Source organism: Tyto alba, unplaced genomic scaffold (genome assembly GCF_018691265.1).
Source record: "Tyto alba isolate M040663 unplaced genomic scaffold, T.alba_DEE_v4.0 Super-Scaffold_38, whole genome shotgun sequence".
Taxonomy (NCBI): Eukaryota; Metazoa; Chordata; class Aves; order Strigiformes; family Tytonidae; genus Tyto; species Tyto alba.
Genome location: NW_024881313.1, coordinates 25,777,374 through 25,794,788, shown reverse-complemented (window position 1 = coordinate 25,794,788; position 17,415 = coordinate 25,777,374). Strand labels below are relative to the sequence as shown.

Here is a 17,415-nt window from a genome sequence, read left to right as displayed (position 1 = left end):
CTGCCCTTACATGCTCACTGACGAGACCGTAACGTGTTAGGGGGGTCATTTTATCTTGCGCTGAACACTGAAAGTGTTAGAATTTGCCCGTCTTTTCACAGCACAGCTACAGCAGGGACTACCTGACTCAGCTCACAAACTAAAGCCACAGCATCAAATTTCCCAACCCACTTAATTTGAAAGCCTGCCAAGATAGGTGAAAGACCTTATAAATATGTAAAGCAGGAAGTTCAAATTACACAGTGATGTAAATTCCCAGTGATTGATGCCCTTTTAAAAACAATAAAAATCCTCGAGAAAGTACAACGTTGGTAAATCTGCTTCACTACCCGTGATGTCTGGTGGTGCCGTACGGAGTTTAGACGATGCATTATACTTTTCGTGCGGATTTTATTTTGGATTTCTACCACTTCCTGGAGGCCAGGGGGAGGCACAGTGGGAGGAACCAAAAAACTCGGTGCCACAGCCATTTTGTTTGTGGGCAGCATGGTAGAATTCTGTCAGTCAGTATAAGGAGGGGTTTTTAAAACAGTATTTATGGAAAAACTATTCCTGCCGTAACGGATGTATCTGTTGAATTTAGTGTTAATTTAGTTCTTTCATAAGGTAGGTATTTATATTTGTAAGTAAACGGAGTATTTGTTGGGATTCAAGCCTCCCCACTTTCCAGCAATCATGGATTTTGTTCCAGGCATGACTGGCTTTTTTAGATGCTGCGAGGTTGCTCAGCCCCGGCGGGGCCGGGTGCGGGCTGCGGGGCCGCCCGGGGCCGGGGGGGGCCGGGGATGCGCTGACCGGCAGAAACTTGCTTCGGGGTTAGGAGTGGGGGCTGGGGAGGGAAGGAAAACAGCAAAGTCTCGGAATTATTTTCTCCAGCTGTCTTTATTATTTCTCAAGAGGCGGCTGTTCTCACTGAGGGGAGGGTTGGGGGGGTGCGTGGAGCGAGCCGTAGTTTTGCAGTGTCACCGAAAACCAGCGCTAGACTTTGGTCCTGTGTGTTTCAAAGGCGGGTGTAAAATGGCACACTGCATTTTTCCAGGCGGCGGTAGCGGCGACGGGAGGCGGGGGGGAGGGGGGGGGGGGGGGGGGGCGGCTGCCCGCCGAGCCCATCCAGCCGCCGCCGGCCCTGGCAAAGTTGTGACCCCGGCGGCGCCCGGGCTCCCCCGCCCCGGCTCCCGGCCGCCCGCCGGCATCGCCCGGACCCCCGGGGAAGCCGCCTCCTTCCTCCCCCGGCCATCCCGGCGGGGGTGACGGAGAGGGGGAGGGGAAAGAAGAATCAAAAAAAAAAAAAAAAAAAAAAAAAAAAAAAAAAAAAGTAGTCTCACTTTTTGCATTTGCGAAATATTTTAAGGATGTTCGGGGAGCCCTTTGCAGCATGGAGGCGGCTGGTTGTAGGAGAGCGAGTGTGCAGTCCATATTGTTACAGCCGTTTTGCAAGGGCTGCCTTCTCCGAAGGTAAGTTTGCGGTTTTAACCAAAAATATTCGTTGCTGCGGATTTTTGGCGAGTGTTAGTGCTGTGGAGGGTTTTCGTTGTGTTGATGAACAAAACGTAGCCGTGTATTTTTCTTAGCCTTGATCTCATGTGTATCCCACCCAACGATGTCTCCTTAATATCGTCAATTACTGAAGTCAGTTTTGTTTCCTCTTTAAAATTTTATACACACGAAGCTAAACAGCAATTTAAGTTCAATTTAAGAGTATAAGAACTCAGATATTTTCCAGATGGACTTATTTTTTTTTTGGTTCTGGCTTTTTGTTTGGTGGTGGGGTTTTTTTTGTGTTTTTTTTTTTTTTTTTTTTTTTTAACCGAGTAATAAATGGATCCAGCACCAAATATGTGACAGTCTTTGTAAACATAATGCATTTCTAATATATAAAGAAGCATAATATGTTGCTGCTATATGGTCTGGTCGTGGCTAAAAGAGTTTACAATGCCATTTGTGATGGCTCTTGATGGATTACTTTGGTCTAAAGTACGGGGGAAAACTGCCCTTGGTGTGGTGAAGGTGGAGATTGACACAACAGGGTTTATATTAAGTTATGTCTCTTAGTAAAGAGTGACCTTTTTATTTGGAAATTAGCGCTCTTGTGGCAATTAGCTTAAAGCATTAGTTATATAAAGGTTCTCATTTCACCACACTCCATTTAGATGTCTTGGTTTTGTTTGTGTTTTTTTTGTTGTTGGTTTTTTTTTGTTTTTTTTTTTTTTGTTTTTTTTTGTTTTTCCTGTGGGGGGAGAGGGGCGGCTTGTTTGTTTGTTCTTTTTCCTCCAGGAAGGTACATTTGGGAGACATTTTGTAATTTTTGGCATTTTTCTGGGCTTTTTTTTTTTTTTTTTTTTTTTTTTTTCTCACACGGTGGGAGATCTTTTTTGTTTTGCATTGATGTGTGCTGGTGGCGCTGTGGCGCTCCGAAACGCTCCGTGTGCTCGGCTTTAACGGGGGAGGGGGCCGGAGGGGACGGGGAGGGGGGGAAAGGTGGGGCACGACTTGATCTATTGTATCTTTTCCTTTTCTCTGTGTCAAAAGTAACCGCAGATTACTTAGAAAGACGATTAAATTGTATCTCTGAAAAATTGTAGCGTTGCATGAACTATGGCCTGGAACAGGCATGACCTCACCCTTTCGCTGGTTTGTGTAAAGAAGCAGATTCCTAATTTTTTTTTTTTTTTTCAAACCGGTACCTAAAGACCAGTTTTCTTCAGTAATGAGATTTTTGGCCCCACCCCCAAAATGATTTTACAGTGGCTGCAGATGAAAGGTTTTAAAATGATTTTTGCATACAATATGGAAGGCTTTGGTACACATTTATTGTGCAACTAGTCCATTGTTTGCTTGTTGTGAAGTTAAAGGTTATATTCATCACTGGGTATTAAACCCTAAGGTCGCTCTTGCTCGCGTGCTTGCATATGCAGATTTCGTGTTGAGGTCTGCAGGAGTTTGGATTGTGTATGAAGGTGGGATTGTAAAGAAGGGAAAACCTAACATAGTCCTTCAGATTGTAACAGGATTCACCTGAGGTGGGTGGGTTTTTTCTTTCCTGTTGCTAAGTGGAGCATGCGTTTTACATGTATTTATAAATAGACACATATTAATGTGTGTTGTTTTCTTCTTTTGTTACAACCTACAGATCACCTCGGTTCTAAGTGCAAGTGTTTTAGAAGGCTTTCTCCTAACATCCATATTAAGTGTTTAAGAAAACAGAAGTGATTAATGTTCTAAGATGGGTAGGAAGATATAGTCAAGCCTGTGATCTAGGGCATATATTTAAAAACTCAGCAGGTTCCGGAATAAATTTAACATTAAACTTAACACATTTTTAAGAAATTAATGTGCCTATTATTTTGGAGTGATAGGAAGCTGACAGTTTTAGAGACCTTTACATCTGTTTTACGTTTCAATGTCTTAATTATTTTCAAAGAGTAAATTTGACAAATACTAGACAGTTTGAAATAGTCTCTAGACTTTTCATGAGCATTTGGATCTTCAGAAATTAATTTAGATTTTGGTTTTAAAGAAAATTTGCTCATTAAGTTATTTAGTTTTATGGAGACATACATGACTTCAAGTAGATATATGTAATGAACTCTTTTAAGCAAGGTAAAATTTACTACTATCTTTTAGGTAAATCTATCTTGTAACCTTCTTCCAGTAGGAGACATCTATATCTAAGAGAGCAGTCAGTTTTCATCATCTCTCCTCTGTCAGACAAGACCTATTTTTATGAAGTCTTGGCTGAAGCATAGAGTCCTGTTGGCCTATGACAGTGCAAATATGACCGTTACATCTTCAGTGTCTTGGTACAACTCTCAGGTCTGGACAACAAGTATCAAGATATAGATCCTCTTAGAAAGTGTGGATTTTGGACATTTTCCATCTCTGAGAGCTGATCCCTAGGTCACAAGGTTTGCATTTTGGGTTATGTCAATGGAAGTAGAGACAATTGTTGTTTAGGCTATTATAATAATTATAAAACTTAGAGTATCATGGAGTTACATCTGAGTAATTATGATACAACTTTAATTTTCTTCTCTACACTGTGTAGACCAATGTTCAGTTTGCTTACTTATGGACAACAGTACTGAGCAAATGATAAACTACTGAAGGTAATTTCACGCTTCTGTTCCTCTTGACATCCTGGACTATGACAGTGGTGATTTCTTGTGGCTGCAGCCTGTGCACGCAGGCCACGAATGAACTGATTGCTAGCGATCTTGCAGCTCAGAGGCAGCTTCTAGTGCAGTAAAGTCATCAAGAACATGAATGTTGAATAGAAATTTGCTTCATGCTTGCTCTGCTTTCTCCCATTCACTTGGGGTTACTCTTTAACATCGGTTATGGTTTTGCAACTTTGTTGTTGCATCTGATTGAAAGTGTCTGTTCTCTCTCCAAGAAGTCATAAGGTGAGAGGAATGAAGTGCCGATGTTTTGCAATTCCGCGGTTTCCTCACTTCTCTCCTGCTTCCTTTTTTAGGCATTGTTGAACAAGAAATAGTTCCCAGCAGATGTGTTGCCAATAAGGAATAACAATTGATTAAGATTTAGCATCGTCTCAAAGCTAAATAGCAACTAATTTACCTCCTGCATCTTCTACAGAAACGCCTGGAAGAATCATTACTGAGGGGCGGCTCTGTCTTGATTGTGTGTTTTCCCCACCCTGCTTCTTCTGAAATGCCTGTCTGTGGAATACCAGGACCTAAAACATAAGCGAGTTGTGGGGTTTTTTTTCTTGATGGGTTTCTTATTTTAGTCCCCTATATATCCCTCCCTTTCTGAGATGGCAAAGCTAATACATTTTTGTCCTAATGCAGTTTCCCTTTCACCTAGAAACACTATATAGACTCCATACACTTTTCAGGTATATTTAGCTTTCCTGGCTTAAAACTATTTGAAGTATAACATCTTACTGTAAACCAAACAATCTCTAGCAAGATATTAACTCATCCTGACTGACCCAAATGTTCTGTGTGCCTTCATGACATTCCTCCTACCAATGTTACTAGTATTATATACTCAAGTAAGAGGCACAGGGTAAGAGATGGCTGTCTAAAATTGTCATAGAAGTGCAGATGTGTAGATCCCAGGCAGATTTAACCAGCTTCCAAAGTTAGCCAACAACAATGTGAAGACAGTTCCCCAAATGTGTGCTAGTGGTATAAAAGAACATCGTTTGGGACTCAGTTCAAAGAAAAGCTGTAACTCCTGCTTTGTTCACTCATGTATCACTGTCTTCTCTATTTTCATATGGTGATAACATACCTTGGTGGCTGAGACTCCTGACTGCTCCCTTTCGAGGGTTCTCAACTATTCATTGTTTCCTTGATTCAACACTCAGCAAGGTTTCGGGGGGGGGGGGGGGGGGGGGAAGGTATCTTTATGTTCTAAACCTTGTGACATAGTCTTATTTCTCACCTTTCTTATTTCATGACTGCTATCTGTAGTTTTCCACATCATACATATCAGCAGCAAGTTAGCAATGAATATTTTTTAAAAAGCTTGTTTCAAGGGTCACCTGTTTCCCAGCTGTGAACAAAGGATGTTATATTTCTTGCTTGCTTCAGATTATCATCCTCTAGAAAGTTAAGTCCCTCCACACCTCTTCCAGACTGGTATTTGCACGGCTTTTCAGTGTTATGAAATCTATCTCCTACGTGCCAGAGGAAACCGCTATGGCTACAGCACCCTTCTACCTTTTAGCATTCTTAGTTTTCCTTTTATCAAAGAGCTCAAAAAGTTAATTCATGTTGCAGTGAAGAGGTCCAAATCCTTGAGACAATCCTAGAGGGGATTTACTCCTTAAAGGGGAGTAAAATATCAGTGCTTTGAAACAGAATTTCTCTGACTTGGTCTTGTGAGCAACAAAGTATGTCTTGGACACATACAACCACATACATGTGGCTTCAGCTCCCCTTTAGGTTCTTAGCTAAGCTATGTTTCCAGTATGTCATGTTACCACTGGACTGTCCTTTGGCCCCAGGAGCAAGATAATACTAATACTACAAATTTCCTTAATAGGAAATTTTGTTCAAAAATCCCCTACTACTAACAGCTAGAGCCTAAAATTGGTGGTCAGAATTTGACCCTTAAAATAGATATTGCAGTGTTTAAAAAGCAAGTACATTTGCTAAAAATTATCTTTTTTTTCTGCTTATCTCCCTATATAAACAACAGAGAGAGATGGGAATTGACAAATAACATGTGAGTATTAGTCTTTACTAGTTGTGCAGGGAGTTGAGATGCTGTTATGGAGGTCCCAAATGGTAAATTAAAAGTTGTTCAGAGAGGCACATAGTATCATACAAAAGAAAACAATAGTTATGGATGTCACTGTCTGTTGGTTTGAGCACCAGTAAAAATAGCAAGAACTCTGAGCCTGTGCAAATTCAAACCTGGAGCAAGTGGTTTCAAATGGTGGGACACTGACTCTCCATCTTCTGTTGTTGAAGACAATCTGGATCACTTTTTCTAGGGAAAGGGAGAAGGAGTTAGATTTCACAATGTGTTGAGCACTGGGATTCCCAGAGCAAGGGGAAAAAGGTGGGCTGGATCTTCTCCCTGCTCCCAGGGCTGCTTCATGGATTTTACTCAATAATGTTTCAATGTAAAATGTAGGAAGCCCTGGGAGCAATGAGCAGTACCAAGGACTTGTTCTGCCCAGAACAGTCTTCTTTCTGTCAGGTTCTGGTTTGGTTTTTTTCTGGGACCTGTGCTTCCAAGTGTATGGTTAGATATCTAGGTAACGAGCCTGTAAGGTGGTGTTAACTCCTGCTTCAATGGATTAACAGTAAACTATGCTTCTGAGCAATTTGGAATCACTGTATTGTAAACACTTAATGTAGAACTTGCTTCACCTGACTTTAGATGTGTGTTGTTAAATTTGTAATCTTAGCCACTAAAAGAAACTGGTCGAGTAAATCACATCTTTAAAAAACAAGCAACAAGAAGACCCCAACAAAAACCCCCCAAATTTTGGATTTCTGCTGCAATATAAACTATATTTTAAACTTCACGGAGTATCCTGATTGTATCTCCATATGCCTAATATGACTGGCTCAAAGGTGAATGTTCTTATTTAATCAGATAAATCCCATGCCCTGGTGTTTGCCTATACTGATTTGTGTATGATTTAGGTAATGAAAAGTTAGCTCTTAATCCTCTTTCCGTTTCAGAGCTTTAAGAAACTTGCTAAATGGAAGCAAGACCTCCCTGGTCTCGCAGGTGTGTGGATTTTAAATATTCATTTACTCAAACAAGAGTGAGTTTTCCACGTTTGTTCAAACAGCCTAAAAATGCAGGTGACTCACACATGGGCCTTTCAGCATTATAGGCATCTCTGAGGTTCTGTATCTGCTTACTAGGAATCTAGGGGCTGCCATAACCTGATGACTAAAAGGATAATTTCTTTAAAGGGTCCTTTCACCTGACAGCTTTTCATCTGTAATGCCGGGCATGGACAGGGCATGTTACCTGGATGAGTTGGTTCAGAGAGTTTTTCTGAAGAAAACTTAAAATTTAATTTCAGATGTTATAATGCAGAGCAGTTATGTTATTTCTGATGGCCTTAAAGGTATCCATACAAGACAGAATATCTTAATGCCTTTAGGCAATGTGATTCTATATTCACAATTCAAGAAAAGTACCACAATCTGCATCTTTTAAGGAGAAGCCATGCTGGATAACAGAGGGGAAAAAACTCATGTCTGAGGACTCCACACACACACACATTCTGTTTGGCCTATATCTATTTATAATCACATAATGAACGAAGATTCTGTAAGAAGACATTCTGATTTCTTTTCTCATCACCGAAATCAATTTCCAAGCTAAAAATTGAGTATTGCAGGAATCTGTGGGATTCGGAAGTTCTAGTCAAGTGGACTTTCAGATGAGCTACTTTAATGTGCGAAACTGTTTTTCTTCCTATCTTCTGTGTTCTCCCCTGATATTACTTTTTGTTGTTGTTGTTAATTAGATCATGTCCTTTTGTGCTAACACTCTTCTTGATTCGCTTACAAATCTGATAAAGTTCAGCAGACTTGGCACTTGTGCACAGGCCCCTGTGTTAATGACAGTGGTCTGTCTTCTTCTCTTGGACAGATCAACAGTGTCAAACAACTGTAAAACACATTACTTGATAAGAGAGTGAGAATGGAGTGTCTGTATTGGAGGGGAGTGAGGGGTGAAAGCCTTGACTGCTTGTGCTCTAAATTATTTGAGAAAACTACTTTCTACTTGGTTGTGTTTCTCAGGTTGCCCTTGCAGCAGACTTGGGGATTTCACTGTGGGAGTGGGTAAGAAGAAAATGCCAATGATAGTACATCAGTGTGGGCTTTCTGAGCCCACCTACATTAGCAACATAGAGAAAATAATCTAATAGTTTTTCTCTATCTTTCTTCTAAAGACAACTTCATATTTCCATCTAAACCAAAACCCTTTCCCTCTCAACATCTGCCCAACTCCCACAGGTTTTTTGCATCCTCTGAATGTTGGAAAACCTCTGAAAATTTATTTTCTTCACTTTAACCCTATCGGAGTTTTCCATTTTTATGTCTCTGATGCTATAATTTAAAAAATATATGTATCAAAAATTCTCAAGAGATCAGCTTTGTATTCAGATCTAGCCTCCTCTGCTGGAGATATATATATTCAGACTTAGTTCATTAGCTTTTTTCACCAATACAGTGTTATTAATTTGAGGTTTCTGAAGTATGCATGTAAATGTTTGGCTATAAATATGATCATGATTAGTTTGTATCTCAGAAGACAAACAATATCTTTATAACATTCTCGCATGCTTGATTTAGAAGTATAAATCAAACTGGAGTGTGTAAGGGAATCCACATCTGAGGTTGAAAGAATTCTTCTGTTCTTGCAGACTAATAACATCAGACTTTTGAAATCAAAAAGCTGAGTTATTTGTGGTTTTTTCCTTTCTTTAGAGACATGTATTTATCTTAAGTAAAGATGCTATAGCCTGTATTAGGTACTTAATAACACAATCCTATTAATGTGATCTGGAACTCATGAGGTAGGTATGCATACTGTAGGGAGATGCCAGTAACATAAAAAAAACCAAAACAAACAAAAAAACCAAAACAACAAAAAAAAAAAGCTTGACCACCTCCACTCCAATCTAAACATATGTAATAGGAAACGTCTCTTCATTCCAAGATGCAAGTATACTTTTCTGCACCAAAAGACTTCTGAAGCTTAGCTAATTCCTCTCTAGGTATAAATCAATGTTTTTTCTGAATTGTCTGCAGCAAGCAGATATACTACTTTAATTCTGATTCAGGAACCACAATTTAAAGCATTTGACATTATAGAGCAGATAAGAGAGTATAACTCCACATTATTTAACATCAGCAATTTAATTCTGAAGTTCTGCAAATAGGTGATCATAATATCCAGAAGCTCTGAAGCACTTGAAACAGTTTTCATAGATTGACTTGCAAGATAAAAATCCTATCTTGGGAGTGTAAGGTATTAAAATAAATGATGTATTTAAAAACAAAATTTAAAAAGTTAGAGCATATGAGTTTACCTGGATTGAATTTGCTATATATATGCACATACTTAGAGCCATGCAATTAACAGTGTAGTAGTAAACTTTCTAAAGTTATGCAAAGAAACGTAACTTGTCCCCAGTATACTCCCTTATCCTGGGTGTGAACACTGTGACAGCCTAAGGTTTATGCAGTAGTGTATGTGTTTGTGGTGGGTTTTTTAGTGGTTTGTTTGTTTTTGTTTTGTTTTTTTTTTTTAATTGCCAGTTGAAGGGTTCAGGACAGCATACATTGCTATGCCTACCATCAGACCTATGTGCAACCATAAATTATCTACTTCTGTTTTACATTTTTTAGCCTTTCAGATTATCCTATGCAGAATATCAAAGTAATTATATTTAGCTCTTTGATTAATGAATTAGCAATTGTGTTGGCAAGAGAAAGTGAGGCTTGATTTGGTTTGTTGGTTGGTTGGGTTTGTTTGCTTTGTTTGTTTGTTTGTTTGTTTGTTTGTTTTTGGTGCTGTGGTTTGTTTTTTTAAGTTTTGTTTTTGTTGTGGTTTTGGTTTTGGTTTTTTTTGCAAGCCCAATCCTCTGCATTTCCAGCAAGAAAAGGATAAGATTTTTGCCCTTCTGCTACCTCTTCTATTGGCAATACGTAATCATATGATTAACTTCACTTGACTCAGAAACTATTCATGTGTTATAAACTGATGTTTGCAGAAGTCCATGCCTAAGTAAGAGTTGGCTAGCCTGTCTGCCCAGCTCAGGTTTCATTTACCGTAATGTTTTAGAATAATTAGCATGAAAAAAAGAATAAATTTTGCTTTTAATATTATTATTATTTTGCATTTCAGAATAAAAAAAGTTTTATCTAAAGTTTTTTAAATACCCTGGAGCATAAAGTCAGAAATTTTGGCTTTTTTTTTTTTGTTCCCCCGTTTTTTTAAAACTTTGCAAAAGGGTTACATGTTCAAACTTTGTTTGTCTTACTATTCATTTCACAAAATCTTTTAGGACTGAGTTGCTGGAGAAGATGACTAAAGCAAAAATTCAAGGTGCATCTAGCACAATATTTTGGAGGGCATACATATTATTGAATGAAAGAGTAAAGGAGAAACTCATAAATCACTTGTCTTTTAGGAAAATTATTCCGAATCCATTAAAACTTAAACAAGGAAAGCTATCTTTCAATGTGAAGAGTCTTGGCATAATTTTTGTCTTTTTTACCACTGCTATATCTAACAGAATAACTGCTTCCACTATTATGAGTTTTCCCTACACACATAAAAACGGTCTCCTGAACAAGCCATATATAAAGGAAGCTAATTCCTTTTTGACAGTACTAAATATCTCTCAAAAACCCTTTGTGCTCTCGGATATATTTTAAGGCAAGAGAATGTTAAAATGGGCTCTATCTGTACAGGTGATATTGGGACAAATGTTGAGTCTGTAAAATAACAATCCTAAATCATTAGTTCCTCTTGCAGTCCTTCTGCTCCTCCTATGGAGGCAACTGCCTCTACTGTCTTTAAGCATTTAGCTATAGTTGCAAAGGAGAAATGTGGTAATAGCTTTTGCTGCTCCTCTCTTACCTTTGTTTCTTCTCAGTAAGAGAATTGTTGGCTAGTGACTTTTCCTCCTCTTTTTGATATTGCTCAGTGGCATAACGCCCTTCAGGTTCAGCTCAGTTGCTTTGAGAATGCTGGACTCTACTTTTGAATACATATGGCTGACAACACATTCCCCAAATAAGATTGCAGCATCACACTGGCATCTAACTACTTTCACCATGTGAAGAAAAGTTGTCCTGTTATAAGTGTACTTGAAACTAGAAAACCCCACCTGTACACAGTGATATGTAATCAGTCTGAAATAAAATAAGAACTCTTTCATTTATAGACTAGTTCAGACACTAGTGTTGTAGACAAAGGTTTTCAAATATAGGATATGTCAGTATATTACTGTTTTAAATGTGTATTCAATTGTATATACAGTTTTATAATTTTCAAATCCTTTTTGCACAGGTTTTATCATTCCAGACTACTGTATTCTGTAGCCTTCACAAACTGGATCATGTGAAGGAAGAGGGCAGTGGCAGTAAACTGTTGCTATATAACTTCTAGCATGGATCTTTTCAAGTGGTTTTCTTCCAATTTATGTAGTTGGGTTTTTTGCTGAGTTGTTAAAGTAGTTGATTGGATTCACACTTGATACCCAGTGAGGCTTCATAAGCAATGGTTCTGATACAAATGAAGGGACAGTGCAGCTACAGGAAAGAATGAATGGAGGAGCAGAAAATGGGACTGCAGTATCTTAAACCGATATTGTTAACAAAAGCAGCACGTTACAAGGTGATAGTCTCATGCAGAGAGCCTGAGAAATGACAGAACTATTGTTCATTTCAGACTATGTTGTTTTGGTTAGCATTACCTAATGCAAAATAATGTTGTCTTGTGATTTCCTGCAGGTAGTCTTAAAATGTGAAACCATGGTAATTCTTTATCCAGTTTTAAGTATGGCCATTTGCAACAAAGTGTAAAAACTTCAGATTTTGTTGCAAGAAAGCCAACTTCTCTGGTTCTGTTCTGAATGTTAAGGATAAAACTAGTTTCGTAATGCTGCTTTAGTGGTCATTTCTAGTAAGATATTGCCCATGAGAATAGCAATCATTAGTTTTATAGTGGAAGAATCACATGCTCATGTTTTAACACTTCCAAGTTTCTTATTTTACCAGGCTGTTACCTCTCCAAATTTAATTTTTTTCAGGCAGCTTTGGAATTTAAAGGATTATGTTTACTTACATTCTGTTGAATGGTAACAGAAATAGGAGATTAATTCCAGTACTGTCCTTTCTCATCTCTATTTGGTATTCTGCAGTGCAAATCAGAAACATTTACAAAAAATAAAAGGTAACTAAAAGATCTGGCCATGCAGTACATGTACCTACCTGTTCACTACAGAAACAAAAATTCATATATATTTATATATATAAAGACAACTTACTTTTCCCTCATTGAGACAAGAATTGAGGAAGAGATTCGCTTGGTCACTACTTCAAATTATGACTCAGAAAGAACTTCAAATAAGCTTTGTACCTATTGCATCTCAACCATGAAAACCTAAAATAACTAAGTGAATATATTATACCATTCTTTGAGATGCCAAAGCTATGAAACACTAAATTATCTTTAAAAAAAAAAATGGCAGAAGTTATCACAAATGCGTTCTATACTGGATTTGTACCATGGTTTCTGAACTCTTTAAATATGTTTGACAGTTCCATTATCTCTTTTAAAACAGACAGTTGACACCAGCAAACAAGGAGAGATTCACTATGAGTTACATCAGTTTGTTTATGGTTGAAATCTTCATGCTGTTAAGATAATTTCTATGTGCTAGTTAGTACTGTAATGTGACATTTTATAAAATAATGAAAACCCTCTAGTGTCAGATTTGTCTACATTTATCTCATATTAATCCACACTCCAGATAGCTCACTGAGATGATCTAAAAGAAAATAGCTATCTGTAATGTTATGAAACATAAACTAAAAAAAGATAGCTGAGAAGCAAATTTTAATGGAAGCATCAATAGCAAACGTAAAACAGGAATATACATACAGAATCCATAATAGCTTCCTACATAATGAAAGAGCCACCTATATCTTTCCAAATACCCCTAAGAATAGGTCATTCTGGAAAGAAACCCAAGTATGATAACTTAATATGTCATTTCTTAATACTTGGTTATTGAAAGTGGAGGAAAAAAAAAGTCAAGTGATACTTTTTATCAGTTCAAAGTAGTCAGCATTTATGGAAATAAAAGGCAAAAAAAACCCCAGGTCAACATAATTGCTATATAAATGAATGAGTTGGTAAGATTTACAATAGTAGAAGCAGGGTAGAAAGTAGTCCCAGGGTGAGAAAAATGAAAAATTGCAAATATTTAGAGATATGCAAGCTAGTGTATAGTTTAGTGTACTTGGCATATGCCTCAGTTTATGAAAATACTGTATTATCTTCTGTATGCAAGAACTATTTTTAAATGGCTGGGAAATGAGAAACATGTTTTACCTTTAACATGTTCTACTTTTAATTGTTGTCTGCTACAGTTTTAAGTAGGTACGAGAGAAAATGAATGTATGTAAGGAGTCAAATGTACTTGGTTTCTCATTCTAGTTTGACTCTGGATTTCAGTGGATCATTATTTGAGAGGGGAGGGGAAGGAAGGAAGCAAGCCTAAAAAAACCCAAACCCAAACAAAACCCTCTCTTTCTGTAAGACTGGAGAGTAGAACAACATCAAATGTTCACTGTTAATTTTATTTTCTCAAACAGGTTTTCCTTAAAAGTAGAATAATAGAAAACCTATTTGTGCAAGATCAGCTTTTATAGGGTACTTTATTTCAACCTTTAACTCCTTTATTTTAGACTTGCCTTTATATAATGTACTTAATTGAAGATAAATTAACATACAAAAATGAGAACAAGAATATATAATAAAGGGTTTTTTAGAAGTTGAACAACTGACTCGTAGAATTTTATATACTTAAAATACAGAGTTGCTTGATTACAGAAAGCACTAAAAATGACACACTGATATGCCCTTTATGCACAGCTATTTTGTGACTAATACCAATGATTGCTGTTAGAATGGGAGACAATATTAAACCCACATTAAGAACACTACAATTCATGCTTAAAGAAACTACTGAAAGTCTTTATTTAACCCAGAGGGGTTTTAAGCCACAAAACTAAATAAATACTAAAATCTGTAAAAACTTGTCAAATGGTACATAGGACTTTCAAACCAAAATAGCAAGTTAAGTTTTTGGGCTTTACAATCCTGAGTTAGATGGTATCACAAGAGATCCTTTTCTGTAGCTTTATGGATCAAGTTGTTGGATCTTCCCCCTTAATGCTCAGTCTGAATTTAGTACTTTTGAATATATATTGGAACAGTTATATTTACCACCTACATAGCTGATATACTCATTTTAGTAAGGCTTGTTCTTTTAATTAAGTATTTTGAGATCATAAAAAGATAGGGCTTTAAAGAAATGCCTCCAATATTAAAGATGTAACTTCAGTGGTTTATACAAAAAAAAAAAAAAAAGCAGCATTTCAAAATGCCGTATTTATTACATTTCAGTTACCTTTACAGTTCATTAAATTTCAGTTTTTAAAATGGACACACAGCATTTTGTTACAACAAATCAGTTTATAGTTAGTGATCTTTTACTGAGAGCTGGCAAAGCGTATTTTGGTCATTATGAAAAACATACCAATTTTACATTAATTACTGTCATAGTGCAGCACTGTCTACAAATGTGAGTATTCTGGTGAATGCTACAAAATGGCAAAACTTAAATTATATCTGCATGTCGCAACTAAAAAGGAAGGTAAAATAGAAACATCAGTCTGTCCTATACTTTTTGCTGTTACCGTATTTACAGAACAGAAATTAGGGCTGATGTCACACTGTTCTCAAATATCACATATTTAATCTTACCAGCAAATTAATCTAGGACTAATCAACTTCTGCTACAAAATAGTTAAACACAATCTATTTTATTGGCAAAACATTAAAAGCTGATGAGACCAAGGGTTTCAGGCCAAAACTCTTAATGCATGCTATCCTGTTTGTATCCAAATGTTATTGTCCATTCTGCTTGTTCTGCACTTTTCTCAAGCCTGTGGTAGGGTTAAAAATGCAAAGGTCAATTAAGGATAAATTTAAACTTGAATGTTTTTCCTTTATAGTTCAGGATATTTTCTATACTTTGCTTTTCATTATGTATTGTTTTTCCTTCATCAGTGGAAGTGAAGAATTACATTTAATGGCCTTATTTTTTGCTTAGCTGCCAGGTATTTCATTTTCATTTAGTGTTTTAGGTCAAAGCCAATATATGATAGTGTATTGCCCTTTTTTTCTAGTCATCACCTTATCTGTCTGCTAGTTGGACAAACTAAATTATTCAGTATTTGTGGAAAACTCTGTAGATGTTTTATGTGCAATTTATTATAGGATCAGTATTTCTAGCTAATGTGTGCTTTAAGCTTTAGAACTAGTGTAAAAAGCAATATGCATTTTTTAACATGTGGTTCTGATGTAACTACCAAAATACAAATGAATCCAATGACATTCCTTAGTTCATGTCACTTACCTTTTTTAAAAAAAAAAACAAAAAACAAAAAACAAAAAATCCAAACTCAACAGAAAACCCCCACAAACAAAAAAAAACACCCACCCTTCCTTAAAAAAAAGCTTCGTTCTCCCCTACAAGCTGCCTTCCACTGCATTACCCATTCACAATAGACAAAATTTCCTGTCCCAGAGAGGTTGTGAAGCTAAGTTACTTGCAGGTGAAACAGTTTAGGATACCTAGGGGGAAGTCAGACATGAAAATAGTTGGCTTGAAACTGCAGTTAACAGCTGCATTTAGCAATATTTCATCTAGTGGCTATGAGTTGTTTAAGGTTGAGGATGGTGGTATTATTATTAAAGAAGTGATGCAATTAAAAAAAATGGCTTTTGCTTCTATTATAGAGATATCAGATTTTTAAAATTACTAAGCAAACCAAGGCTTTTCTAATGCTTTTGTTACATGTATGTCCTGTTTCTGAAAGTTCTATTTCCCAGGAGTAATACATGATAAAGAACCAGTTCTGTCTACTGAATCACATATAACTGCACAAAATGACAATATTTTGCTTTAGAAGTGGAGGGATACTTCAAACAAAAATTTGTACTGAAAAATAAATCCACCTTCTCGATGTTGTATTATAAATATAGAACTAGAATTACATTATGACCTAATGCATGAATGCAGCATATATGAATGTGAAGTGTTCCTTAACTAGATAGCTCTAGAGATGGCCTGGGAGGAACGTTTTTTTGACATTTTTATGGCCATGGTGTGATGATCTGGGCAGCCTGTGGAGACATTAGCGAGCCATGTGAGACTACATTTCCTATCCCCTGCTTATAGCATACTGCATCAATTTCATCAAATCATTGAGATATAAATGAGCTTACCTAATGAGACATGCTCAAATTAGTTCTAACCTTTGCCTGTAGTGAGCTCGCTTGAGCGGGTAACTGATAACTTCGATCCAAGCAAGGGTTAAACTAGTTCACGTGTCTGCACTTCGCTACTGGACCAAGTTTCTGAAAGCCTCCGAGAAATAAGTGTGGAAGTGCTGTTGTGATCGGTTCTTAGAGTTCTTCGCCTTTTTCGGGGAGGTGCCCGTGTTTCTCCTTCATTGAACACGAATGCGAACTCAGTTCCGCGATGCGGGGCGGGCCGGGGCCCGGCGGGCAGGTGCCGCCGGGGGGGCCGGGGGTGCCGCCCGCCGCCGAGCCCGGGCCAGGCCCTGATGCGAGGAGCGCTTCCCCCTCCCCGGGCGGCCCATCAGCCGCCCCACAGCCGGAACCCCCCGCCGGGCGCCGCTCCGGCCGTTGCTCGGGGGGCGGCGGCGCTCGAAGGGCACCGGGCGGCCGCGCCACCGCCCGCCCGGGTCGGGGTAAGTTCAGCGCTCTGGCCAGGCTGCCCTTCGGTCCGGCCCCTGAGTGACCGGAAAGGTCGGGGCCGGCGTTTTCCCGCTCTCCCCCGCTTCTCCTGCCCGCGTTTCCCGTGGCCGGGAGGCTGTCAGGGAAAGCCGCTCTTCCGTTTACCTCGGGGGCTCTGCGTGTGGCGGGGACGTGGGGCCAGCTGAACCTCCTTACCCCGCAGGAGAGGAGCGCGCCTTCCCCGGCGCAGCTCGGAGGCACGCGAGCGGAGCGGTCTTGGCCTCACGCTGAGGAAAGAGCCCCGCCGTGTCCGTGTCCCCCCACCCCACGCGAAGCAGCCGCCCCCCCTCCCCGCCAGCGGCGCCCCATCCCCGCGGCCCGGCCGCTCCAAGCTCT

The 17,415-nt window shown here is 38.6% G+C and overlaps 1 protein-coding gene and 1 long non-coding RNA gene across 2 annotated transcripts in view; one reads left to right on the top strand and one right to left on the bottom strand.

The window, feature by feature from the left end:
• Nucleotides 1–400: 400 nt before the first annotated feature.
• Nucleotides 401–17,415, top strand: part of EPC1 (enhancer of polycomb homolog 1) — a 68,113-nt gene continuing 51,098 nt past the window's right edge. The window contains exons 1-2 of the mRNA XM_032982590.2: nucleotides 401–606; nucleotides 1,352–1,455. The gene's annotated coding sequence lies outside the window, so the exon portion shown is untranslated. The remainder of the gene's footprint in view (nucleotides 607–1,351; nucleotides 1,456–17,415) is intronic.
• On the bottom strand, nucleotides 13,889–17,328 carry LOC116959062. The gene is made up of 2 exons (XR_004405615.2): nucleotides 16,546–17,328; nucleotides 13,889–15,200 (listed from the first exon to the last, which is right to left on the bottom strand). It is a non-coding gene; the product is annotated as an uncharacterized LOC116959062 (long non-coding RNA).